The 27,481-nt window shown below is 45.1% G+C and overlaps 1 long non-coding RNA gene across 1 annotated transcript; it reads right to left on the bottom strand.

Moving 5' to 3' along the window:
• Positions 1 to 21,780: 21,780 nt before the first annotated feature.
• Positions 21,781 to 26,876, bottom strand: LOC121138918. Its single transcript, XR_005875775.1, has 3 exons — positions 26,580 to 26,876; positions 24,152 to 24,229; positions 21,781 to 22,814 (listed from the first exon to the last, which is right to left on the bottom strand). It is a non-coding gene; the product is annotated as an uncharacterized LOC121138918 (long non-coding RNA).
• Between the last annotated feature and the right edge of the window lie 605 nt (positions 26,877 to 27,481).

Here is a 27,481-nt window from a genome sequence, read left to right as displayed (position 1 = left end):
CCTAGCTGGGCCCAATAACCTCAGCCATTAGCCATTTTACTGTTTTTTCTTACGATTTTTATTTATTGTGAAAAGTTTCAAGGCTCGGGGATACAGCTCAGTTGGTAGAGTGCTCATCTGTGACATGAGAGCCCACAGTTGATCCCTGGCACTGGGAAAACAAAGGAAAAAACCTTATTAACCCCTCTACTCCCTCCTCCTCTCTCCCGGTCTTCTTCTTCTCATTTCTTCTCCATTCCTGTCTTTTAAACATGTTCCAAACATACCCATTAAATAGACTCATGCAGCGAAAGTCTCAAGCGCCACCTGACAACACCGTCCCCAATCTTAATGCTTTTACAGTAATACCACGTCAGATTCCTTTCAAAACTCTTGTTTTTCAAAAACCTGATTAAAGGCAAGAAGGCTGAATGACCTTCCCCAGGACCACAACACATAGCCAGCAAGAGGGTCTAAGGTACAGTACCAAGAACTGTTTGCCCAAAACTTCAGCACAGTCCTCTATCAGAGCCTTCCTGATTCAGGGCCTTCTTTCTCTAGGTAATGAAACACACACATGCACGCATGCACGCACCCACACACGGGAAGGGAGGGGGGGGGACACACCCACACACACGGGGGGGGGGGCACATATACAATGCTGGGGATCAAACCCCGGACCTTTCGAGTGCTAGGCAAGCACTCTACAACTTAGCTACATAACCAGTCCTTGTGTTTGGTTTTCTTTGGTGGGTGGATGTCATTTTGGTTGTTTTGTTTTATTCTGCTTCGTTTTTTTATATAAAGTCTCTCTGCGTAGCTGATGTTTGCCTTGAAATCACTCCCGCACCTTGTCCTTAAAAGTGCTGGGATGGCAGGGATGTGTCCCACGTCTGGCTAGTCTGTCTGTATTCCTCTGTAAACCTTGGTTGACTCCACGGTTTTTTATTGCTTTAACTGCCTGTATACGTAGACGCCTCCATTCACTTTATCTTTTTCCCTGTGTGGTTTTCTGTCTTTAATTTAATAACTATTTAACAGTCGCCTACTATATGGCAGGTGCCATCCTAGGTGTGTAGGACGTCTCTCAGTCCTCGTCTTTGGGCAGCTCTCTCTTTGACATCTCCGGGGGTTTTGACCATCTAGAATCCAAAATGCTCTCTTCTTTTACAGTCTCTGTTTTCCTACGTCTTCCCACAGTTTCCTGACCCAACGATAAAAACACACTGAGTGTGTGTGTGTGTGTGTGTTACGTGTATTCACATCAGAAATTTGTGCACTCCTATCTTAATTTTACTAAGAAATAATTTCCCCGTGTGTGAGTGTGTGTGTGTGTTACGTGTATTCACATCAGAAATTTGTGCGCTCCTATCTTAATTTTACTAAGAAATAATTTCCCATCAAGATGTTCTGACTTTCCCAGTAGCAACTCTTGAATCCCACCAGCCACCCTGGATCCCTAGCACAGCTACAGAGCCTGTATTACACACAGCCACTCCCGGGCCATTCCGGGCCTGGTCCTGGCCAAATGGAACGTTCTCCACCTGAACTGGTCAGTTTTCCTTAAAGACTTTGCTGCCCGTGTCCTGCTCCTTCACTCCACCTAAGGCATCCGAAAAGCAACCTTGCTGGTTCTGTTTTTCAGTCAAGGGCTCCTCTCCTGGGACAGTACATTTCCCTTTTCCTGATGGACCGCGACAGAAATGGTTTTTGCTTGTTTGTTTTGTTTTAATTTTTCCCGGAAAACTGGGATGGAAAAAGAGAAGGCAGGGAAGTGAGACACGAACTGACTACAAGTGGGGGAAAGGTCAAGAAACTCTGGAATGCTTCTTTCTCAGGGGTGGAAGAGCTGTCAGTGTCCAAGGCAACTGCAAATGGTTTGCCTCCCTGCTAATCCGTGGGGGGGGGGGGGGCGGGAAGAAGGAAGCAAACCTGTGCTGTTTTGGAGAAGGAACAGCTGCAGTTCCCACCAGCGCATTCCACAAAAGCCACAGGAAAACCCGAAGAGAACTCCGAAGCTCTTGATAGCAGCAGGGAGAGCCAACAAGGAAAAAACACTAGGAAGGAGATCTGGGAGCTCCTCCCCTCTGCAAGGAAAAAAAAATTCCTTCCACATCGTGTATCTGGGAAGGCAATGTGGGGGCCGGAAGTTAAAAAGATGGAGTCGATGCGCGCATGACAACTGACACAGATGACTCCAACATCAAAACCACTCAAGAGGCAAAATGAGCGAAGTCCCTCTTCCCAGGCCCCGCCCAGACCCAAACTGGTTTACAACCCTCAAGAGAACAATAATTTACCTACGCCAGCCACAGAACCCGATGGTCAGCTTCCTTCCGAGTTTAGCAATTAAGCTCATTTAGAAGATACCATTCCAACAGTGTTTAGCCCTGGCGTAGGAATGGTCGTTGTGAGCCCATTCCACATGGAGGGATGATCCCTCAGCCTGGACACATGGGGTAAGACCTAGGCCCTGCCCGGGATGACATGACAAACTTTGAAGTCCCCCATGGAGGGCCTCACCCTCCCTGGGGAGTGAAGGGGAGATGGGGTGGGGGGGTTGGTGGGGAGGGAGAGGTGGGTGAAGGAGCTAGAATTGGCGTGTCGAGCGAGCTTGTTTCTAATTTAAATCTTAAAAAAGATAAAAAAAATAAAAAAGAAGATACATTTGAGGAGCCAGAGAGATGGCTCAGAGGTTAAGAGCACTGCCTGCTCTTCCAGAGGTCCTGAAGTTCAATTCCCAGCAACCACAAGGTGGCTCACAACCATCTGTAATGAGATCTAGTGCCCTCTTCTGGTGTACAAGCAAAAATGCAGGCAAAACAGCATATATGTAATAAATAAATAAATCTTAAAAAAAAGAAAAAGAAGATAAACTCGAGCTGTCTGAGAAGAAAGCATTCCTAGACTGAAAGGCTTTGTTGCAACTGGATCTTCGTGGGGGCGAGATGAACCATGCTTAGGGGTTACCATCTCACCACACCCCTCCTGTGATGAAATCGCTTAGCAGCGTTTCAAACCCCTTTTTATTGAATCAAAGGAATAAGTAACTCAGTGCTGAATACCCATGAAGCCTAATTTTTAAAAAGGGAAAACTCTGCCTTCCAGGCATCACTCAAATATCTCAGCAGCTCTTCTGCGGGGGTCCTCATGTCTGCGGACACAGATGCCAAAATTTCCAGAGGTCCAGGAAAGTCTGCTAAGCAAGGGCCAAGGAGCCCGGCAAGAGGGTTTGCAAGCCCAAAGCCTTCTGTGTGAACCAGAGTGGTATGTGTTCTGGGGATTCCCTGCTCTGGGAATACCGCCCTCCCCCTTGACCTCCGACCTTGGAACACAAAAACCCTTTCTGTGGCCCAGGGCCTCCTTTTCTTTGCTTTTGAGCTGAATTGTCACACTCAATTTTGTCCTCCTGATGCCTGACATTTAGCACACTCTCCTGGTTCCCTTCCTCTTTTTTTAATTCTGCCAGCTCATTGTTCTTTTAATTCACCTTCCTCACTATTTTTCAAATTCATTTATCTTTTTTTAAAAATTGATAGCTAAAATTTGACTTATCACATGCGCATGTATCATGAGGCATCTGTCCATCAACACAAGGAATCGTGGCACACACGCACAAAGGGATCTTATTTGGCAGGAAAGGAAGATGTAATCTATAAGGAAATGGATGGGTCTGAAACTGTTGCATTCAGCGAGTGACCTGAGACTTAGACCAACAAATATTGCACGTTCCCTCACACAGGAACTAGACACTTTCTATTTTTATAGATATGGTACGGGTGAGGGTTCTAAAAGTACAAAGGGGACCATGAAAGATAGAGAAGAAGAAGAAATTGGGGTAATGAACACACTTAACATGAGAGGGGAGTGGGGACTACTTCGGGAGGGAGAGAGTTATAAGAAGAGGGTAGGGGGGTGGGCAACCAGAGTAGAGGGGGGAGCTATCAAAACAAGCGTGATCAAAATGTCATAATGGATTGGTGAGCACTAACTGTATTAGTCAGGCCTCTCTAGAGGAACAGAGCTTACAGAATGAGCGTGTGTGTGCGTGCGTGCGTGCGTGTGTGTGTGTGTGTGTGTGTGTGTGTGTGTGTGTTTATATGAAGGAATTTGTTAGATTTATTAGAGTGGTCCAGCTCGTACAAAGTCCAAGAAATCCAGTAGATGCTGAGCTCACAAGGCTGGATGTCTCAGCTGGTCTTTGGTGCACACCGGGGGTCTCCAAGATGTAGGCTCTAACGCCAGAAAAGGAATAAGTCAGAGTGAGGCCAAGACAGAAACTCCCTTCCTCCATGTCTTCCCTGCAGGCTTTCCACCAGACGGTGTGGCCCAGATTAAAGGTGGCACTTCCCACCCTAAAAGATCCAGATTGAAGGTGAATTTCTCAACTTCATTCTTTTTTTGGTTTTTCAAGACAGGGTTCTTCTGTGGTTTTGGAGGCCGTCCTGGAACTCGCTCTGTAGACCAGGCTGGCCTCGAACTCACAGAGATCCACCTGCCTCTGACTCCTGAGTGCTGGGATTAAAGGCGTGTGCCACAAACGCCCGGCGAATTTCCCAACTTCAAATGATTTAACTAAGAAAAAAATCCCTCACAGGCGTTCCCAGCCACTTGGTTTTGAGTTCATTCCAGATGTAGCCAAGTTGACACCAAAAAAACAACCACCTCACTAAATTAAAAACAATAATGCATGCACGTGTATATATGTGATCAAAAGGTATGTGTATATGTATATCAGCAGCATAACAGACAAAAAGGAGAACAAGACAGCTTCATATTGGCTGACCATGAAGGACTTGAGAGCAGGTAAAGGGAGCACATGAGCCAGGAAAGAGGATACAAAGCTAATTGTTTTTCTACTTTGAAACGACGTCTTGGGACTTGCACTGTGGTGTGTATGTTTGTGTGCGAGTTGGATAAGTGCTTCATTGAGATGTGTAGAATTTGGGTCTGGGCGAGTGCTTCTTTGAGAGCTTGTGGTAATCTAGCTGTGTGATTTGTTTTTGTTTGTTTGTAAGTTCTTTACAATAAAGTGACTTTTATAAATGAATAAGAATAAAATCATGTAAGTATAGATGATAAAACAAAATTAAATAGACATTCCAATAATATATAAGAGCAAAGGCTGATCATTGCAGCAGTATTTACAATGTGATTAAAAACAGTTACTTCATGCATACAATAAAATATAGGGTCTGAGTATATTGTAGCTCCATTACAAGAAAAGGTGGTTTACAAGGGTGTGTGTATGTGTGTGTGTGTTTGCTTTGCAAGCTACATTGTGTCACATAATACTTCCAAAACTCTGCAGAACATCAACATTCTGCTGATGCTAAAACTGAGAATCAATCAGAAGCAAAGTAATTGTATTTCTACCCTGTCACATGACCTTTCATTTTGCCTTAATTAATACCTAAAGTATACAGCAGGAATATGTAGTACTGTACATAAAAGAAGTGATGTTTCTATAGGCAAGTAGATAAAGTCTATGAATTATAACTATAGTAGTATAAACTCCATTTATCCACTTAGTCTCTAGTTCAATTTCAACAAATTCTAATGCACACATTCTACTGTTTATTTATTCAGTACATACAAGAGTAGTAGGTAATGTCTGTGATTCATGTCTTAATGGGCAGAACTCATTCATGAGGCAATGTTTAAGGGGGAGATATTATATCTACCGACAATAACTGCCAATGACTCACACACATCCCCTAACACAAGACTCTTTCTGGCATTACGTTAGAATCGCATTTTCTCCCTCTGTCAATTCAATTTTATTTTCAACAAAAAGCCACACAGGAAAGCTGACGGCTAAATGTCCCATTAGCATTCAGTGACCTTCTCCATAGCAGTGCTGTGACTGTGAACCTGCTGTGGCCATTGGGACACACAAAAGAAATGGAAAAAGCCACTAAACTTTCTGGAGTGGCCCCAAATGCCAAGGAACAGTTCTAAACATGTGAGGGAAGGCCAGGAAACAAGTGAGAAGGCTCCACTGGCCTGTTAGAAACAAGGACAGCATGCCCTGAAGACTTGGGGGGGGTCACAAAAGCTTACAGGGATATAGAGACATAAGGTTACAGGGGCACAGAGACACTCTGGAAATCTAGAGACATCAACACTTGCTCATAAACCTCCCCTCCCTAAAACAGACTATAATAAAAGAAGAAGAAGAAGAAGCAAGCAAGGTTATTGAACAAAAAAGGAGGCCTATATAACCCAAGGAAGTGTTCCTGCCTTAGTCACTATACTACCGTGTTGTAGACTAGCATGGAGGAAATTTGAAGAGAAACATTTCATTTGGAAAGACAGATCTGGAGTTGAGTAGCTCGGTGGAAATTGAGAGCTCTCCACTTGGGAACCACTCCTCTCTCTCTCTTTTTTTTTTTTCTGTATGTAAAAGCAGCATTCAACATCCAGAATAGATAAGGAACTCAGAAACTTGTCGGTGAGCTATGCAATTAAAATGGGCATCTGGAAAGACTTGATCTCTCGGTCTCCCGTCAACTGGGCACGGCTGTGACACACATTCCCTGCCTGCCTCCAGAGTGTGAGAAAAATGTCTTGATGCTTCTTCTGCTTCTCCTTCCTCCCACCTGGAACATGTACACGGTGTAGAAGTGTGGCAGGCATCACCAAAGAGACAGGGAGGGCGGCAGACACAGCCTGAGCTTGGTGGCACTGTTGAGCCGCCCTCCTAGTCCTGACCCGGCCACACTTGGACCTCTTTCTGCCACTGTAAGCATTTTCAGTTTAAACACAATTCAAATCCTGTAAAGTATTTCCAAGAAGCCAAAAACAAAAAGAATCAACCAAGTGCCAACCCTAGGAGGTCAGCCCTCCCCCCCCAAAGAGCCAGGAGAATATTCATGGTATGAAAAGTTAGAGATGATCAGTGAGATAATAGGGTGTGTTATAAAAAAATAGGTTGGCATATGAGATGGAGAGCTGGAGAGCTGGCTCGGTGTTTCACAGTGCTTGCTGCTACTTGCAGAGGACTGAGGTTCAGTTCCCAGCACCTGCATGCCAACTAACCACCTGCAATTGGAGTTTGAAGGATCTGATGTCTCTTCTGGCCTCTGTGGGCTACTGCATAACTTTAGGACACATAAATGAATGCAGGCCTGTGTGTGTGTGTGTGCAACAAATGTTTTTATTGAGGTAGGACTCACTTCTACGGGTTTACAGGCTTCCATGAAGTCATATATGCTGAAATCAGAAAGATAACGCTTGGAACAGCATTTATGAGTCATTAAACACAGAGGGTCCTGGAGAGCCAGAACTGGTGTAGAAGAGCAGAGCTGGGATAGACTGAGAGAAAAAGAGGCACTCTCCTCACTCAGGCTGAATTTGTATCAGAGGATGGGGCTATACACGAAATGTTGTAACCAAATTCTCAGTGTCATAGCATTTGAAAAGAGATATTTAAAAAGACAATTAGGTCCTAAGGGTTGGCCCTCTCATGAAACTAAACTCTAAGTGATATCTCCTCTTTCCTTCTTTTCTCCTTTCCTTCCTTTCCTTCCTCCATCCCTGCCATCTTTTTCCCTTCCTCTCACCCTTCCTTCCAACCGACATTCCCTCACTCACCAAACCTACTGGAGACAATTGTTTCACCAAACTCCTTGCACCAATCAGACAAGAGGTTATGATTGACCTTGACTGAATCAGGAAGTTACCTCGCAATCACCGTGGTGGGGGTGGAGAAGATGGTGGGGGCCTGCACAACATCATTATCCACACGCTCTGCCAGCCAGGCTTGAGCTTTTCCCAAAGGAACCACAAGAATTGGCTGTAGGGAAAACTAACAACCACTGTCCAGCAGAGTACAGGGAAGGAAAAGTCAACCTAAACAGATATTTCCCCTAAAATACGTACTGTGCAAAAAAAAAAATGCTTTTTTGCACGCAGGTGTTATGTGACAGAACTTTTCCTGGGGAGATGCACCCTATCACCCCAGATAGGGAGCCCACAAAAGACCGAAGTAAGGATTACACCAAAGTCCAACTTGAGCAACTACGGATTTAATCAAGGTTGCTTATGGGAATAGGGGTAAGGGATTACTTACAGGAGCAGAAACGACTCAAAGACAGCCACATCACCAAAGCCCATCCCCACATGGGTGATAACTCATAAAAGCTAGGAACCTGGAGCTCACCACACAGCCTGCAGGCATTTCAACAGGTTGGAGAGTATCCTTTCTACATGTCAAGGACCTATAATGATAGTTGCTATGGTTTGTTGGTTCACAAGTATAGTGAAGTTCCTCATGTGGTAGCCAGACTGAGACACTGGGAGCAGGACAGGAAATTAAGAATGAGACACACCCCACATGATCTGAAACACTTCTTTCAGGTGAAGTTTACTTTCTAAAGGTTTCATGACCCCCCTCCCCCCCCAAAAAAAACTTGGTCGGTCTAACCTCTTCTAGTATCTACTTCTTCCAGGCAGCTGATCTGGGCTCGGAGTCTTCTTTGAAGCTTGATACTGCTCCTTGGAGAGACTGTCATCTTTTATTGTTTACTCGGGCAGGGCAAGGACAATAGTGAATCTAGTCAGTTTTAGGGACTTCCTGATGTTCTTTTGAGTTGTTTACCTTACTCCCGGCTTAAGGAGCTTCCCTGCAGGATAGAATGTTTCAATCTTAGAGGAAACTGTTACACAGCAGACATATAATATTAACAGTGAAAGCAACAGAAAAACATTCTCAGTGTGCAAAGGCTCCCAAGCTCATCTTTCCTTTAAAAAAAAATCAAAGAACTCTGAATAACTGAAAAATAATAGAAATAAGGACTGTTATTAATAAGAAACATACCTTAAACCCAGCAAATGTAAATGTAACCAAGGACCTACTTTTTTCCCACTATACACATTTTTATCTGTAAGTGGATCCAGAACTATGTGAGAACGAGAGAGAGGGGGCGGTGGGGGTAGAAGGTGGGATAATGGTATACAAAGAGTTACCAGACTATAAGGGTCAAGAGTTGATACTTCCTGTGGGATAATAAAGACCAAACTATAGTCCCAAAAGCAGATGGCTTAGTCACTAGTATAACCTGTCATGGTGGCTATGGTTGAACTGACCTTCACAGGCTCAAGTGTTTGAGCTCTTGCTTCCCAGCTGGTGGGACGGCTGTATTTGGGAGGTCATGAACCCTTTAGAAGGTAGACTTTAGCTGGAAGAAGTGGGGTGTGTCTTATTCTTAACTTCCCGTCCTGCTCTCTGTTTTGTGGTCTGGCCACCACGTGAGCAGCTTCACTCTTCCACCACCAAAGAACAGAGCTGTCCCCACCCCCACCCCCACGCCTCTCATGCCACGACGGATGGAAATTCTCTGAAGCCATGGGCCAACACTAGTTTTTTTTTCACCTCTTAAGTTGTTTCTGTCAGATATTCTATCACAGAAATGAAAACAACAATAACAACTATCACTAATACAAGAGGCATGGGATAGTATCGTGTGGGCATAGCATTCACTCAGGCAACACACAGCTTCTGAACAGGAAGACCACTGAACCAAGCACCAAACCGCTTCATGGATATGATCATAAGATCAGCAGTCATGGATGGGCTGGAGTTGGAGATAATTAAGCTGAAAAGATGAGCTTCACAAAAGGGAAGTTTTCCCGTGGGACTGGAAGACAAACGGGTTATACATGTGACAGTGTCAGGTTGGGTATTGAATGAGCATCCAAGGCCATGTGGGGAGAGATGGGAGAAGACCATGGAGGCAGAGGTGTTGGAAGGCCACAGAGACAGAGGTGGGTCTTCCAGTGACAGCACAGTTCTATGAAGGCAAGAAGAGGGAGACAGACTCTTTCAAAAGGGAGTTCAAAGATGACCGTACTTGTTTATTCAGAAACGACTGTTCCAAGGAGCACGCAAGAAATGTTTGGAAATGAGAGAATAGTGTACATTTTGTTGTAAGAAAAGGACCACAAGATGCATCAGAATGCCTGCGAGTGATTAGGGAATAAGAGCAGCTTACATTCCCCCTTTCTCTTCTCTTTTGTGTTAACAACTGAAGACCATTTCCTGCCCTGAGTCACTCACTACTGGATGAGTCTGCCCTGCCCATTGTGTCTGCCAGATGGGGACGCTAATGGAGATGTAAAAGAATGTACTTTTCCTGCCACTCTCTATCAGTGCAGAACTTCAATGCAACCTTCCTTCCACTCACTGACTCACTTGTCAGCCCCACAACCTTCCTAACCTTTCTGATGATCCAGAACATAAATTATGGCCCATCCTTGGACTAGATCATAAAGGCAAGAGGGAAAAGAAAGACATTCGGGCATTTCATTCAACCTTCACTTTCCTGGTCTATAAAACAGAAACCAGTTAAATGAACAGCTGTATTCCATCATTTTGGTTTTTTTGTTGTTATTAGTGTTGTTTTCGAGACAGGGCTTCTCTGTGTTGTAGCACTAGCTGTCCTGGAACTCACTCTGTAGACCAGGCTGGCCTTGAACTCACAGAGGTCAGCCTGCCTCTGCCCCATGATTAAAGGTGTGAGCCACCACCTCCCAGCTTACTTTTTTAAACTCATTAACTATGTGAGTGAGGGTTGGCTCTCCCTAAGAAGAGGAAATACAGGGAGAGACAGCTAAACGAGGGGCCGTTTGAAGGTCATACAGAAACCTAACACACTTCTTAGAATATATACATAGATGAAAGAAATCTAGATGGAATCACCAAAGAATGAGGGAGGCAGAACCCCGATTAGATATTGGTCGCCACCAGTGAAATATCCCTTCCCAGGAACGGTTAGCCAAAGGGGCTTCATGGGAACCCGGAAACTACCCAGGCTTTTGCCAAAGCTTTTGGTTGCTCCCCGCAAGCTGACGGTAAGACCCTATTGTTGAAGACAACACCTGACACAGCTCACTGAACACGGAAGCTGAGCTGGTGTCTACCCAGAGCCTTCATCCCCACTGACTAGTTCTCGCGGTACTAGAAGGCACTCTACAGGGTACCAGAGGAGGAAGGTGCATACCACCCAAGCTACAAACCCTTTAATCTGCATTTGAGACCTGCACAGAAGGCGCGCTGTGGTAGCAACCAACCACGACATCTGATTGAAATCAAGGCCGCTGCCTGGGTAACCAAGAACCTGAAATTAGATAGGCCAGACAGACCTGGGAGGGGAGGGGAGGGGGGAGCGACTATAGGCTACTGCTCTGCCAAAGGAGCATAGCCATAGAATGGCTCCTAGTGACGTTCTGCTGTACTCGCGGATGGACGTCTGGTATGGCCATAGTCAGAGAAGCATCTTCCTGCAGCGGATGAGAACAAATGTGGAGATCCACAGCCGGACAACAGTGCGGAGAGGGAGAGGCTTTGGAACACCGGGCCCTGTATGGGATGTCTCCACCAAATCCCTCCCTCTCAAGGCTCAGGGGACCCCGTGGAAGAGGAGGCAGAAAGGCGGTAAGAGCCAGCGGGAATAGAGGACACCAACAGCATTGAGGCGCATGGGAACTCACAGCTACCGGGGCAGCACGCACGGGGGCAGCACGCACGGGGGCAGCACGCACGGGGGCAGCACGCACGGGGGCAGCACGCACGGAGCCAGCGTAGCACTGTGCCGGATGGGGGTCCCAGTGATGAGAGGGGACGTGGGCAGCAGCCCCCATCCCTAACCCAGAAGCTGTCTCCAACTGGTAACTCCTCACACGGGAAAAGTTAATCTTCTCCAACCAAGTCCCACAGGATGTGTGTGTGTGTGTGTGTGTGTGTGTGTGTGTGTGTGTGTGTGTGTGTGTGTGTGTGTGTATGTGTGTCACACTGATGGGCAACCCACATGCGCAGTAGTAAACTGCCAACATAAAATGAACCCCTGTGGTGTTTTGGAGGAATTTTTGTCTTTAAAGCTTGGTCTGCACTTTTTTCTGTTTTGAACGTACAGATCTTTTGTTTATGTATGCTATGCCTTCCAGTTTTGTCTAGATGGGTCTTCTGTGTGTGGAAACGTGTGTCTCTGCCTCTGGATGTATTTCCTGTGCTTTTTCTTTTACTCTTTTGTTGTTGTTGTTGTTGTTGCTGTTTACTTTTGTTTTGCCCTATTCTGGTTTGGTTTGGTTTTTATCTCTGTTTTATTATTATTTAGATGCCTGTTTGTTTTCTAATAAGAGGTAAAAAGAAGGATTGTAGATTTTGGTGGATAGGAGTGTGGGGAGAATGTGGGGGAGGGGGAGTTGAGGGAAGGGAGACTGTTATCAGAATGCAACATCTGAAGGAAAATCGATTTTCAATTTTAAAAAAATTCACGAAGCTCAAACGTTAAAAGAGTACACCACTGAGATCTGGTCAGGGACTACGGAGAGCAGAGTACATCATGGAAGGGCAAGTGAGAATTCATGCCGTGGAAAGGGGTTTTGCAACCTGGAGGGTAGGTAGGCGGGGTTGCCAAGAAGGAAAGCCCTGGTTGGAGTTAGAAGTTGGGCGTTCAGTGAGCTTCTGGGCTAGGCAACCCGTGAACTGCCTGCTGAGGTCAGCACATTTGTCTCCTCTGCCCTCCTCCAGATGTTACCTGCAGTAAAAGTTTATTAGCAAGGACAAAGCCAAGGGAGCCAACAGCAGCGACACAGAGCTTCCTTGTTCTTGTGTCCTGGTCCGGAGGTCATTATCTGGTCTTAGAACAGGGAGCCAGGCCCGCTCCCCGCCTTGGTGGTTTCCCTCACTCCTGCCAATCATGTGTTTTTCATCTTGCAAGGGGAAGAAACCTTCTGAGAGGCCGTGTTGATCTCGTCTTTGCTCCCATAGTGATAAAAGCAAACAATCGCCAGGATCTGGCCAGAACTTCCTCCCCAAACAGCCCCAGTTCCCACAGTCCTGAGGCTTCGCTGTGCCAGAGGTTTCCTGTTGGAGAATGAATTCATTTTTCACTCACGGAGTTCACTCAGAGTTGAGACGTCTGACAGCTCACCTCGTTTTGCCGCGGGGACTCAACAACATACCACACTGTAGAACCACAGCGCAGAGCATTCTAGTGAAAGAACGCAGCGTGAAAGCGGACGGCGTTTAGTGTTATTGCCCACAGTCCTGATGTGGAGACAACGAAGAGTCATATACACCACACACTTATCAGCAAACATAAACAATATGTATCGCGTCACAACGTTGTCAAGGAGGCGGGGAATTCAGAACCCTCACATGTGACCAGCGGAAATGTGAAGAGATACTGCCCCTTCCAAACATAGTTAGGACATACAGGGTACTGCATGGCTCAGCAAAGAGAAACCTGAACACATTTTAAATGCCCATAGCGACGGGGGAGTAAACACCAGAAGCAGCAGTCCAACTAGTTGTCGCCATCGTTATATTTTTGATTCTGTGTCAAAATACCTAAGAGAGCTTAAAAGGAGGAAATATGTATTTTGCCTCAACAGCTTCAGTCCATGGTCCACTGGGTCTCCTGAGATAACGATGGACGCCGTGATGGTGAGAGCGTGTGAAGGAGGCTGGCCACAGGCAGAGGCTGGATCCACAGGCAGAGACCAACCCAATGCATGAGCCTTCTGGATGCTTGATGCTTGATATTCAGCCACCAGCAGATAAAATGTATATGGAATGAAAAATACCTATACAATGGATTGTCATCTGGCAGTAAACAGTAATTGAGTTAAAAAAAATCATACCCAGGCAGTGGTGGCGCATGCCTTTAATCGAAGCACTTGGGAGCAGAGGCAGGCAGATCTCTGTGAGTTCGAGACCAGCGTGGTGTACAAGAGCTAGTTCCAGGACAGGCTCCAAAGCTACACAGGGAAACCCTGTCTCAAAAAACAAAACAAAACAAAACAAAAAGATACATAGAAAACCCCAGTAAAAGAGATGAGGAACAAAATACCACTTGCTGGGTGTTTTTAAGTATCACAAATGAATCATATATCATACATCATATTATCATAGGACTAGCCTATGATAGGTGCCCAATGTTTATTACATGAAAGAAATGAAGTAAATTAATGGACTTAACTTGGCAACAGTTATAAACTATCTCTTTATACATCAATAAAATATCAATATTTCTACTATTCATTTTAAGTCAATTACAACTGAATCAGGAAATATTATTTTTGCCTAAGCAGTATCAATATAACCAACCATTCTAATGAAATAGCTCTGGGATCATTTTAGTGCCCATCTATCTCAGCCACTAAGAAGCAATATTCCATATGAGATATATCTGCTCCGGGGCCAGCAAGGTAGTTCAGTGGGTAAGATACTTGCCTCTGAAACTGATGACCTGAGTTCAATTTCTAGAGCCTACATGGTGGAAGGAGAGAACAGACTCTCATAAGTTGTCCTCTCATCTCTGCATATACACACATATACACATGATTGATTGATTTTAAAAACTTAAAGATATATACCCATTCTGGGGCTGGGAAGAGGACTCAGTTGACAAAGCAAGCAGTGCAAGCATGGAGACCTAGGTTCACATCTGTAGTGTCCTTGTAAAAGCTGGACACAGCAGCACACATGTGTACCTGTACCTCCAGGGCTTCCAGGGGGCAGAGAGAGCAAGTCCCAGGGGCTCGCTGGCCAGCCAGCCAGCCAGTCTAGCCACAAGAGCAATCTCCCAAGTTCAGTGAGAGACAGAACAAAGAAGACAAAGAGTGATTAAGAAAGATACCTGAAGTCAACTCTGGCCTCCAAGCCTGTGTGCACATACATGATTGGCAATCACACATGCACACACAAGAACACCACACATATCAGGATCAGGCTTAGACTCAAAGATTGGCGGTAAAATTCCAAATCTAGACTCATGCTATCTTTTTGTCTTTTATGGACAACCTTGGGTATGCACCTTGATCTCAGATAGGACCCTGTTCTCCAGAGTTCAGCCTCTGACCTTAGATATAACTGCCATGTGAAAAATAGGCTACAACCCGAAGAAGCTTCCAAGCAATGGAAATCAAGCCTGAGTCTAGGAAGCAGCTCAGTGCCTACTGCAACCTATCAGAGGGTGGAGACAGCAGGTGACACAGTACTTTCAACACGGGATTAGAGAAATAGGAAGCAGAGAAAACCACGGTATCTCAGAAAACCATAAACCTTAACTCATCTTAGAAACCTAGCTTTATCTTGCACTTGAAATATTTATGAACTAATTTTTCTGGATAAAAATTTCATTATGTAATATAGGCTAGCCTGAAACTTGTTATGCTACCCAGACTGGCCTGAAACATGTGATCCTCTTACCTCAGCCTCAGAAATCCCAGACTTAGAATAAAAATGAGAAGTCTGTCAGTCCGGGGAGGAGCCATCTATCCCATTGACTCCCCACAATTAGAAAGAGAGGTTCAGTAGAAGGCTCTCCATCCCTGACACTGCTGACCCTTCGGTGTGATACATGGATCCTCTCATGAATTGCTTAGACAGGTGTTTGCCAAGGAAGCAAAGGGAAAAAAAAATCTCATTTCAATCCAGAATAGCGTTTCTCGAAGCTAGCTCACAGGTGAGAATCACTTGAATCTTCAAAAGAACAGTGATAATGTAAGTCTCAGCCACAGGTGTTTGAGCACTATCTCGTGGGACCTTGTGGCTCTATGATTTTTTATTCTCCTAGGAAGTACCATTGTGAGATGAGGGGAGCGAAGCGCCCACAGAGAGAATTTAGATCCGGATGGGCCACAGCGACGTCGAACATGTTACAGGACAAACTGAAGAGAATCAAAACCGCACAAGAAATGTTGACTGTGAGCATCTGCAGAGGCAAGGATTGTGTGCTTTGTGTAAATCCTCACAAAATCTGTGAGACAGCCGGGCGGTGGTGGGGCACCCCTTTAATCCCAGCACTCGGGAGGCAGAGGCAGGCGGATCTCTGTGAGTTCAAGGCCAGCCTGGTCTACAAGAGCTAGTTCCAGCCTCCAAAACAATACAGAGAAACCCTGTCTCGAGAAACACCCCCCACCAAAAAAAAATCTGTGAGATAAACGGGACTCGTTTCACTGAAGACACGGAGAAACACAAGAAAGGGGAATACCAGGCTGGATAGGAATCAGGACTGTTCGCCCGCTTTTAAGGATGATTGCCACATAATTACCAGGAGCTGGAACTGGTATCAGGATCCTGCTTGATCCTGGCAATGACGTGTGGGTCAGCTCTTGCCCCTGTCCGTGCCATCACTATCCAGAGTCCACACCTGTAATTACACCTATGTCCTGGACTCTGCAGACTGAACGAACATGCTCTATGTTTGAGAAAAACACAGGAAAAAAATTTTTTTGGATTTTTGAGACAGGGTTTCTCTGTGGCTTTGGAGGCTGTCTTGGAACTTGCTTGGTAGTCCAGGCTGGTCTCGAACTCACAGAGATCTGCCTGCCTCTGCCTCCCGAGTGCTGGGATTAAAGGCGTGCGCCACCAAGAAAATTACCTCAGTGAAGCTTCATTCTATCTGTGTCACTCTGCCAGATTACCCTCAGGGGCAGCACCTTGGAAGGTCCTACTGAGTCTCGCTCTGGCCATCAGTGTTCTAGACTTTGAAAACATCAGCCCCTTGATTTTTTTTTTTTACTTTAAAAATATTTTGGAAGTTTTGCTTTCACAGAACTTCAGTGGCCGGATTAATATACTGGGGCTTTATCTAAAATGGCTGGAAAGACTCATCCTGAGCCAAGAGGCAGCACAGTCTCTTTGTCGATGGCTCCTAAAAGGAGGCTCGGGCCTGTTCAGAAGACACAAGTCTTTTGTTCCAGTGTTTTGCTGTCAAAAAGGTTTTCTTTAAAAAAAAAAAAAGGATGAGATTCTGAGTCCAGTCATTTTATCTTTAAATGTGTTGGGATCAGAGAAGGAGAGAGATCAAACTGGCACTTTGCAAAGGAAACAAAAGAAAAGAATTTTTTAGTTCTGAGAGAAAGTCAAGTAAGAAAAGACAATTGGTGCCTTATACTAAAACCTACAGCACAGGAAATATACCGGGGTCATCTCTCACACAACCCTGCTCCTGACCACCGTGAAAGGAGACAGACAGAGAGAGAGAGAGAGAGAGAGAGAGAGAGAGAGAGAGAGAGAGAGAGAGAGAGGAAAGTGCTGGCCACCTCCTTCCATCATCAGATGACAGCTTTTACATGACTTACTCTCTGTAATAAAGATACTGAACTATACTATATATCTGCCAAATTGTCTCCAAACTACTGTTGGTATTGCCCAGGTTTAGTTATGGCATTCTTGTGTTTTAAAAAGTTCTGTGTGGTATTGGAGACTAAAGCCGTCACCCTGTATGTGCTCTCCACCACCCCTGAGCTACACCCCTGCCCTTTGTAAACAGCTTTTAAGCTTCTGCATGTTCCTTTGAGATAACTTTGACATATATCCACTATATTTAAATATATGGTTAACTTATAATAAGTACACTATTATGCTATTATTACTAACACTCATTTTACCCTTGGTAGACACAAATGTTTCCAACTACCATTTAAGTACACCAATTTAGATGCTTCGCTTTAAAGATATGAATTAGAGGGCCCAGTGGGACAGCTCAGTCAGTACAGCACCTGCCACACAAGAGCTGGATCCCCAGATCTCATGTAAATTCTGTCTCAAAAACCATAGGTAGTCTAGGTCCCATTTCTTTATCCAAAGGAGACCTCTCACATGGGCCCTTCCTCATAAAACCAATGAAATTTGTGAACACCTTTAAGCCCAATAATGGCCAAAAGGGAACCATTTGTAGAAATGTGGGAGCAATCTGTGCATATGAGCTGAGATACCTAAGCTCATGTCTTTCCCATATTTTGTATGGGAAAGAATGAGAAGAGCAAAGAAGTCAGAAAATCAAGTGAGGACTGGTCCCATTGTGTGAAAGAGCTATATGAAGGGTGTAGTAGTCAAGGCAAGCAGACCAAAGATACTTTGTTTATAAAGTGTTCATGGGAAGCATAACTTGAGAGCATTTGAACATTTGAGGAAGTAGTCATTCATTTGCATCCTTGGACTGAACTCCACCTATTTAAAAGTGGACTTGACCTATAGAGAATGGTTAAGCAAAGCTTCTTGGTGGCTTCCAATACAGAGAGAGACAAACACACACACACACACACACACACACAGAGAGAGAGAGAGAGAGAGAGAGAGAGAGAGAGAGAGAGAGAGAGAGAGAGAGAGAAAGGACAGTGTGAAATATTGATCAGGCAAGGCATGAAGACTCAAAGGGGTCCCTACTCACGTTAGGCTGATGGGGGAGGTCCTTCTGTATATATGTTTCTCTTATTGGTTGATGAATAAAAGACTGTTTGACCAATACAGACAGGAAGATAGGCAGGACTAAGAGATGAGGAGAATTCTGGGAAAGGGAGGCAGAGAGGCACAGAAAAGAGATGCCATGTAGCTGCCAAAGGAGAAACAGGTCCAGACATTCTCTGGTAAGCCAAGACCACATGGAAATATATAGATTTATAGAAATGGGTTAATAATTAAGACAGAGCTAGGCAATAAGAAGCCCTAGTCATCTGCCAACAGTTTTATAATTAATATAAGTCTCTGTGTGTTTATTTGGAGCTGAAGTGGCAACAGGACTTGGTAGGGAAAAGAAAATCCAGTAACATTAGGCATGTCCAGGACTTAGCTCATGGCATATTGGAAAGAAAAACAGAACCTAGAGTATAGAGCAAGTTTCTTGGTCTGAAACTCTAAACGATGTGAGGGAAGGAACATGAGCAGAAGTCTAGGCTGAAATCTCAGTAGCATCTAAGAGTATTCACCAAGCAGGAAGGAGTGAACAAGAAGTCAGTCCCCCACCATGAGTCAAAGTTCTTTTTCTGACTCTGAGAGTGCCACTCAGGATGCTTATCATGAGTAGTGTCCTCATGTTTATACAGTATCACAGCCCTGCAAGGAGCTAAAAATAATGTTTCTATGTCTCCACAAGTAAAGGATGAGCCCTATAAGCAACAGAGATGTCTGCTTCTCCATAGTGATGGCCTGTTAGTACAAGACACCAACCATGGTAAGAATGGCCAGCTAGACTCATGGAGCTTAAATGATGTCATGCCAACCACATGTACTTCAGGATAATAGGACAACCAATTGGGAAAAAGGCAATCTGATACTCTGTCTAATATGTTCTGCATTCCCAGAGAAATAAATCAGGATTTATCCTCTCTAAGTAATGTTCAAATCAAGAACACGTAAGTTTGCAGAGATCTCTTTACATTTAAGAAACCCTCAAGTCAGGATGTGCATGGTAAGCAAAACAAAACAAAAACAAAAAACTTGAAGCTACCTCTCAATAATCTCTATGTGTTGTGGGACAGACGTCAGAGTAATTGAAGGATAGATTTTAGGATCAGACAAATACAGGTTTCTGGCTGATAAGTCAAGAAGAATAAAGCTACAGAAAGCAAAAGCAAAGGTAGTGATGACAGTGGTGGTGGTGATGATGATGATGATGGTGATGATGATGATGATGGTGATGATGATGATGATGGTGGTGGTGGCTTCGGTGATACAATGTTTATGGAGGGACTCTCAGAATTAAAAGGGAGTGCTGGCCAACCACACCTCAAAAGATAAAATTCACCAGAGCATCTTACCTAAGACCATCTTCAGGCAACCAAAAGGATGAATGAGTTTCAATGATCTTTTGGTTTCAGATTTCAGGACAGGAGCAATGGGTCTCATCAGGACAAGTCATGCATTTATTTAGTCCTGCTTTGCAAAATCAGGACACATCGGCAAACAGTCCTACAAAGCTGCACCAAATGCAGAAAGTAGAAAATTCCACCCCTGTCAAAAATAAGACGGATTACCGTACGAGATGGAATGGGTTCAAGGCAGCTGAAAACAAGTAAAGAAAGGCCTCTTCAGTGGCTGTCATCTGGGTGCGTTCAGCAGATCACTTATGCACTTAAACATTTCCTGCTGAAATATGGCTGTGGGGGTCAGAGAGCTTGGCCTTGTTTATACAGTGACATATCACAGTTGCTGCAGATGAAACTTGGTGCAGGCAGGATGCTTAATATTTGTTGGAAGAACGAATCTCCCTGAGACTCAGCTCCTACATCTGAAACTGGGGAGTCTTGTAGACATGTACAAATTGTCTGGCAGAGGACTGCAACACAGATCCTTGAAAACTCAAGTTTATAAGGGCTGCTGGAGTACAGATCATTGGTTATACATAAAGATTCCAATTCTAGTTACTGTTTTTATGGGGATAAGTGTTGCTGGAATCACTCACTATAAACGAAGTTGAAATTTTTCCATTATTAAGACATCCAGGTTACTCCATGAATTCCCAATGAAGAGTAACAGTTATTGAGTTCAGTGGAGCCCATTACTTAATTCTGAGACAAGATAAATAATTTGACCAATAATGTTGTAATAGGAACAGAAATGGAAAAGTTAATCTTAAAAGGCTTGCACGTCCTCAGGGAGTCTGGCAGCCTGAGAGTGGCACCAATGTGTTATTCGCTCCAAACCCCCAAATCTAATAACCTGATTATCTCTGGGCTCTCAATAACAGTCATTCTTTTCATTTATTTCAGGCTTGGTTGACTTCTTCATGCTTAACCCATAGCACCTCTCCCAACAGCCCTTATCGGTCTCTGCAAACCCAATTACAGCCCAACACTACTTCTCTCATGCTGACTTTCTTGAAAAGCCAATGACCATCAAGTCTGAAGGAAGAAGACAGGGAAACTGAGGGAAAGCATAAATGGCATTCATCCACCAGCCCCTCCTTTCTTCTGATCTCACTGAGATTTCTTTTTTCCTCCTTTCCAACAGCAGACTTTCTGCACATGCTCCAGATCGGACTTCGCCCTGTGTTAGCTCAGGCATCTCATCAGCCACCATCTCTTCTTCTCGGGGTCCTCACAGCTCGCCCGCCCCTCCCTTACAGTTTCCTCCTTTCTCAGTCTAGAAGCCAGTTTGCCGTTCCTTTTCCGGAACTATTCACATAGGTTTACTCTCCCTGACTGTGCCTCTGCCTTCGCTGTCATAACTAGAAGCCGCTAGAAGCCTCTCTCTCTCTCTCTCTCTCTCTCCTGTGTCCAGTCTTCACCCCATGAAGCCGTCTGTGCCCCCTCATGCCTGCTCTGGAGCTGCTGAGGTAAAGTCAGCGGGAGTCTGCAGGAGAGGGGTACAGACCGATCCCATCCCATACTGCCATCCTAGTCTCTCCAGGTATCCGACTATTGGATCCCAGTAGGCTTCTCCAGGTTGCTCCCTCAGAGAGGAGATACTGAGCACCTGTCAGTCACTGACCTTTGTACCAGAAGCATCGCAGTGTGAGATCTAAGTATGGCGCAATACCCAGACTTGAATTCTGAAACCGTGAAAAGACCATCAGTGTGAAATGTAAGACGTCTGTAGTTCAGCTAACAGTGTTGTGCTGATGCAAATGCTTAGATTTAGCAGCATTTACATGTCCCGTAGCTATGTCAAAGTCTCACCAGGGGAGTCTGAGTGAAGGGTGATTGAGAATTCTACTTGATCACCTTTGTCATTTCTCCATAAACAAGAAGCTATACCCAAACGAGAGCTCCAAAATGAATAAAATGGGCTTTCTGGCATTCTGTTAGCACCATTGCCACAGTTCTAGGACAAATGAGGAAGGTGGTGTAAGTGGCCTTTTCCCATCACAAGTTAATCACGTTTGGAGCACCTGTGAAGGATTCTGGGAGCACCTCTGTGGGGTGGGATGGAAGCCTTGCTGAAGGAGGGATTTCACAGATAACCCAGATAATGCATTTTGAAGCTACGGGAGGTGCCTGGTTGATTGAACACAACGCTAGCTAAATCGGTTCACTTTCTGAGAAATTTAATTTAAATTCTTTGTTCTCACAGCCAACAGCTCAGCCAGTGTCTGAGAGGGCAGCAGGCAAGACAGAAGCGATTATTTTCAGGTTTCTTATCGTCTGGCTGACAGGATCCCTAGAAATGGCACTCTTAATGAGGTTTTTGTTTTGTTTTCTGGGTTTTTTTTTTTTGAGAAGGACTTTGATGTGGCTGAAAATTTACTCTCTCCTGAGTGTAGGCAGGGTACCAAGTAACCCACACAGAGGTCCTTACTGTCCTCCCCGCCGGGAGTTTATTGCGTTTATCACGTAGCCCATAAGCCCATTATCTCACCTCCTCCTATGCTTCCCTCCTGTGGACTCAAACCAATATCTTAAGCAGCTTTCTGCCCTCTCTTGGTCTTGTAAGTATCTCTGCTTTCCATTTTATTTTTTTACGCGTCATCTTATGGTCAAAACGGAGAGGAAGGATGGGCAGGGAGAGCTGTGCTTCGGGGCAGCTGATGGTGCCAGGTTGCACTGATTTTTGTCCACTTCAAGTTAGATATTCTGAACCGGCCATAAGAACCAAAAACGGATGAACCGGGTGTGGGGACTGGCGGTGTCGGGGTGGACATTCTGGCATAGAACAAGGCCGGAGGGTGGCGGACACTCTGTTATTCTTTAGGTGGCATATTAAAGAATGGGCTCCATACACAAAAGGCCCTGCTCTTGGTCAAACGGGAATCAGAAGCTGTGGCTCCAACGCCATCTCAATCTGCTGACCGGAAAAAGAACAAAGGACGTTGAAGAAAAGCAATCTCAACGCAAAATTCGGGAGCATTGTGCCAAACCAGGCAAGGCTTTTTTAAGCTGCCAGCATTTGCTCCTTCCCTACTGTTCCGTGGTGCTGACTGGGGCTATGTCTCCTTTTTTTCCATTTAAGAGCTCAGGAGTTTTGTTTTGTTTTGTTCTTGTTCTTGTTTTAAGTGTTTTCCATTATTAAATAGCCATTCCTTTGTCACACAAGGCACCCAATAAAGAAGGCTGGTCGGTCAGTAGAGGCTGAGCAGATGCTTTCCCGGCCCCAACTCCTGCTGCTGATGGGGAAAATGGAGAGAACAGATATTTGTGGGAAATTAGTAACCTCAGCAATGGAGGGAGAATAAAGAAAGTTGATGCCCTGAATCCAAATTCCTCTCTTCAGCCCTCTCTCTTTCCTTGTCTCTGGACTACAGGCTTTAAATATGCAGGGCATTTCCAGGTGGTCAGCCCACAGGCGCTTGGGCCTCAGCACACAGAGAACGCCACTGTATTCCAGCCCCCACTGACACCAACTCCTTAAAAAGAGAACCCCCGGGGGGCCAGAGCCACCTGCTCCACTTCAGGTCTTTAGGGTCCTCCAAAGACCCCGGGGCGGGGAGTTCGATGCTTCATCGGCATTTCTGCACTATTGGGAAGTGAAGACCCTTCAAGACACGGGAGCCTGCGGTGGTCTTTACATCTTTGGAGCAGAGTCTGGGCCTCTGCCTTTTCCTCTTTCTCCCTTTTGCTGCTCCCTGATGATAAAGTCTGTGGTTTTCTCTGCCGCCTGTCCCTGCCGTGATGCGCTGCTAGCTCACCGAGGCCCCAGAGCAGTAGCCCGAGTAAGACTTTTCTTTGGGTATGGGTGGCTTTGTCCTTATTCCCAACACCTTAAATACCGATCCCTGTCCATTTTACCTCCTGCTGCGAGTCTCTTTGCGCTCTCTTTAACCAACTATGACTTCACGTTCACTTTTCTGGCTTCCAGCCTTGTCCGCGTCAATCACCATCCTAGGCATAGATAAGACCATCTACCTCCGCTTGGAAACCTCAATGGCCCCTTCCCTAAGGAGATCAGACCCAAGCTCTTTGAGAAGACGCGCAAAGCTCTTCCTGGCGTGCCCCCCAGGTCCCTCAGCTGATCTCTCGTTGTGGCTCTGACATGGCACACATTCACACTGTCTGTGTCTTTGCAAAAACCATCTCCTCTACGCGGCGTTTCCCTGCACTCCTTTGTCTTCCTGTGAGGGAAAGTGTTGTCTCAAAACCTGTCTTGGACACCATCTTCTCTCCGAAAGTTTTCCTCGAGTTTATCTCCATAACGGACAGTCAGTTCTTTTTGTATATTAACTGTTTGTCGCCTTTATCTCTGTGCTTCCTTCATTGGGCCAGTACGCTCCTAGAGAGCAGAATCTGGGTCATAAGTATCTCTGACTAACTGTGGGATTCGGTGTAAAATGGATGGATGGGTGGATTCAATAACGGAAGAATATCTGAAAACACCACAGACCTAGCTGTCCTGGCCCCTCTTATAAGTTTATTTTGAAACTCAGTCATCTACTTGCAGCGCAACCTAGCGACATTTCCAAGGTGTGTAAAATAGGAAATTGGGAGAGGAAGCCAAAACACACACCTGTGGTCATCTTCGAGCATTCTGGAACTACTACTTGCTTACACCCCACGTGTTTCCTCATACAGACATGGTTTCTTCCTGCCAGAAAAAAAAAAAGAGGATTGGAAAATAGCAAAGCCCTCACTAGGAATATCTGTGTTGTTCAATCCCAAACCCAGTGGGACGAGACAGGTAGGAGCAGAGGCTGTGTCCCTGGGGGTCCACAGGAAGATAAAAGTCCCCTAGGGAGAGTTTTAATCTAGCTTTAATCGGGACAGCTCAGCATTGCATAATGAAAAGTCTTAAAAACATTGCCAGTTCCTTGTTTAGTTTTGTTTTTTTCACATATTTGAGATTCAAATTTAAAGAATTATCTGAGAGCTCATGAAGTTGTTTGATAGCAGAATGATGAGTTCATGGTAGAGAGAAAAAGATTTTATACACACACATATAGAGATGATACATAGATAGACAGATAGATGATAGATAGACAGATAGATGATAGATAGATAGATAGATGGTAGATAGATAGATGATAGATACATGATAGACAGAAGATAGATAGATAGATAGACAGACAGACAGACAGATAGATAAAGCAACAAAGGAAGACACTGCCATCAACCTCTGCACAGAGCAAGGCTGCTGAATGAGTTGTTAGCATAGGCTCTGCCCCCAGAGGGGAGAAACAGCATCTCAAGTTTTGGGATTATAGGCATGTGCTACCACGCCTAACAAGTTTCTTCTTAAAAGGATATGTCTGCCACATGGCTTCATTCTCTCCTACCACTGGGGCTGATCTTGTCACACTGAGTCACTGCAGAAGCCCAGGTAGTTCAGCCACTTAAGCTCAATGGAGTTTCCTCCAGGGGGGGCTGGAGAACTGGGACCATTCTCCCACCAAAAGCTTGCAACCCAAGAGCCCTGCAACTGACGTACTGCCTAGACTGCTCATTCCAGGCTTCCGTACAAAGGGGAAATAATCCATTTGAAACGGGTAAAGAGGTAAGGATCAGACGATAAAAAGCAAATGCAAGTAGCCCGTGAAAACATGAATATCATGAACCTAATAATTCACCACTGTCTTGGTTTCATTCAATCAGTAATTTTCCAAAAGGATGACAGAAATATAGCCGGGTGCTATACTGTCTTGGTTCATGTCACTTGAATACACAGAGCCCTCAGACCTCTCAACTGATGGCCCAGGCAAGACTATGCCTCTTGGTGTTATACACAGCCACCGGCAGTCATTCTCCGGTAGCAAGATGATGGTATTTAATGGTTCTCTTGCCTCTTCTCGTTTCTACCTCCCACAGCCTGAGAGTAGAGCACATTTTCTTCTTATTCCAACTTTCTGTCCCCCTCCCTCCTTCTAGATTCTGTATGTGTGGTGATTTTATTTCCAGGAAAAAATCCAACCACGTTGTCATTGAAAAGCTCCCTTTTCCAGAATCTGTTTTATTTCAAACAAAATTAATTGTGGTGAGTCGTGGCTCCGGCCTCAAGCAGATGAATTCAGACTATGTTGAATTCCATCCTGAGAAGAGGTTCAAGAGTTCAGCACACGAAGAGACAAAACATCCTTTGATACGGCGACAATTTCAAAACTGAGCCAGGTATGGTAGCACAACTCCACAATCCCAGCACATAGAAAGGAAGAGACAGGAAATTTTTTAAATTGGAGTGAGACTCTGTCTAGAGAAGGAGAAAATGGAAGGGGGGGAGAGAAAGGGGAAGGGGAAGGAAGGGAGGAAGCCAGGTATGATGGCACATGGCAGGAGTCCAGTAGGGACTTGGGGGATGAAGGCCAGAGAATCAGTATTTCAAAGCCATCCTGGGCCACATGAGATCCTCTATCAGACACACACACACAGAGAATTTCAGTCTCATACAAGGGCATAAGCTAGCCTGTGAATACACGTTAGCACTGTGAGCTGATACTGTTTCCCACTGCACATGGCAAGGACTTGAATTCATACCTCTTGCCTGTTATGCACAATTCTTCAATGAATTATCACACACACACACACACACACACACAAAACATTACTTAATGGGAACATGGAATGCATTCACACAAACTCTAGAAAGTACAGACAGTGACTGTCAAAAGACCTTCAGTTTTTTTAACTCCCCATGTAAATAGCGCACACTCTTAAGAAATGTTTGATGACATGTTATTGAATATCAGCCCGCATAATTTTAATTGGGTACTGGAATTGGTTCTCCAGTGTTGCCAACAAAAACAGATGGAGTCTGTCATTTCAAAAAAAAAAAAAAGAGGTAATGAAACTTCCCTTGAAGAAACTGCTTTAAAAAAAAACAGTGAACTTGATAATGGAGAAAGTTCTCAGAGCACACAGCGTGGAAACATTTGGATGGGCAAAGCGAGAACACAGCCAGCTGAGCAGAGCTACGGCATCGTTCCTCCCATCTGGAGACTCCTCACCTCATCACCATCCTGGTTGTCGGGTCCGCACAGCGTCACCTGCTGTTACCAGGAAACAACGCTTTGACTTCCGCCTTATCTGAGTTACAGTCACCCAAGTCCACAGAGCTCAAGATGACAGCAGGGGTACGTGGACGGATTGTCAGTCCCCGGACATCGTGATCCAAACGATTGCCAATTGCATAACCACTGGCTTCGCCGAAGTAAAACTCCAGGGACAAGAAGGATCTCATGCCTCGTGGGCAGGGGAAATTGTCTTTCCAGTAAGTGAGTGTCAACAAGTATCCACAGCTGCTGTTGAACCGTAATTAAGACTGGAAAGTAGGAAGTGAAGTTGAGGGGGATAACCCATCGTTTCATCACTCAGACTAAATGAGTACTCAGAGCAAGGCACGTCCCCGAGCCTCGCTTCGGGATAGGTAAGATGACACTCCATGGTCCTTAAACTGCTCGCCAATCCTACCAACAGGAATACCTGCCTTCAGGCGTTCCCTGTGTCCAGCCCACACTATGGCAGCCTCTGCTCCTCCATCTCACTTTTGCTCTGCTAAAAATCCCTCCCGACATGGAAAGCTGGGTGGTGAGTTTACAGTTAGCTGATTCTCAAGCAGTTGAAGACTCACTCTGTCTTTTAGACTCTGATATTGTTGGGGAGACCGATGCTATTCTGATTATGAGTCTGCCTGCCTGTACGGCCTTGGGCTGAGTCACGCCACTTTCTGAGTTTTAATTTCTCCGCTGTTAAGGATGGGAATAGACAGCTCTGAGGACCCCATCCCCACTGCCTCATTCCTATTCTCAAACGCATGGTTCCCAGCTCCCAATGTGCTTTCCAGTGGTGCATGAATGACGTCGGCTTTCCAACAGCCTTGTCAAGGAGTCTCATTTTAGAACCTGGAAGG

Source organism: Mesocricetus auratus, unplaced genomic scaffold (genome assembly GCF_017639785.1).
Source record: "Mesocricetus auratus isolate SY011 unplaced genomic scaffold, BCM_Maur_2.0 Super-Scaffold_6730, whole genome shotgun sequence".
Taxonomy (NCBI): domain Eukaryota; kingdom Metazoa; phylum Chordata; class Mammalia; order Rodentia; family Cricetidae; genus Mesocricetus; species Mesocricetus auratus.
This window is presented reverse-complemented; position numbering and strand designations above follow the sequence as displayed.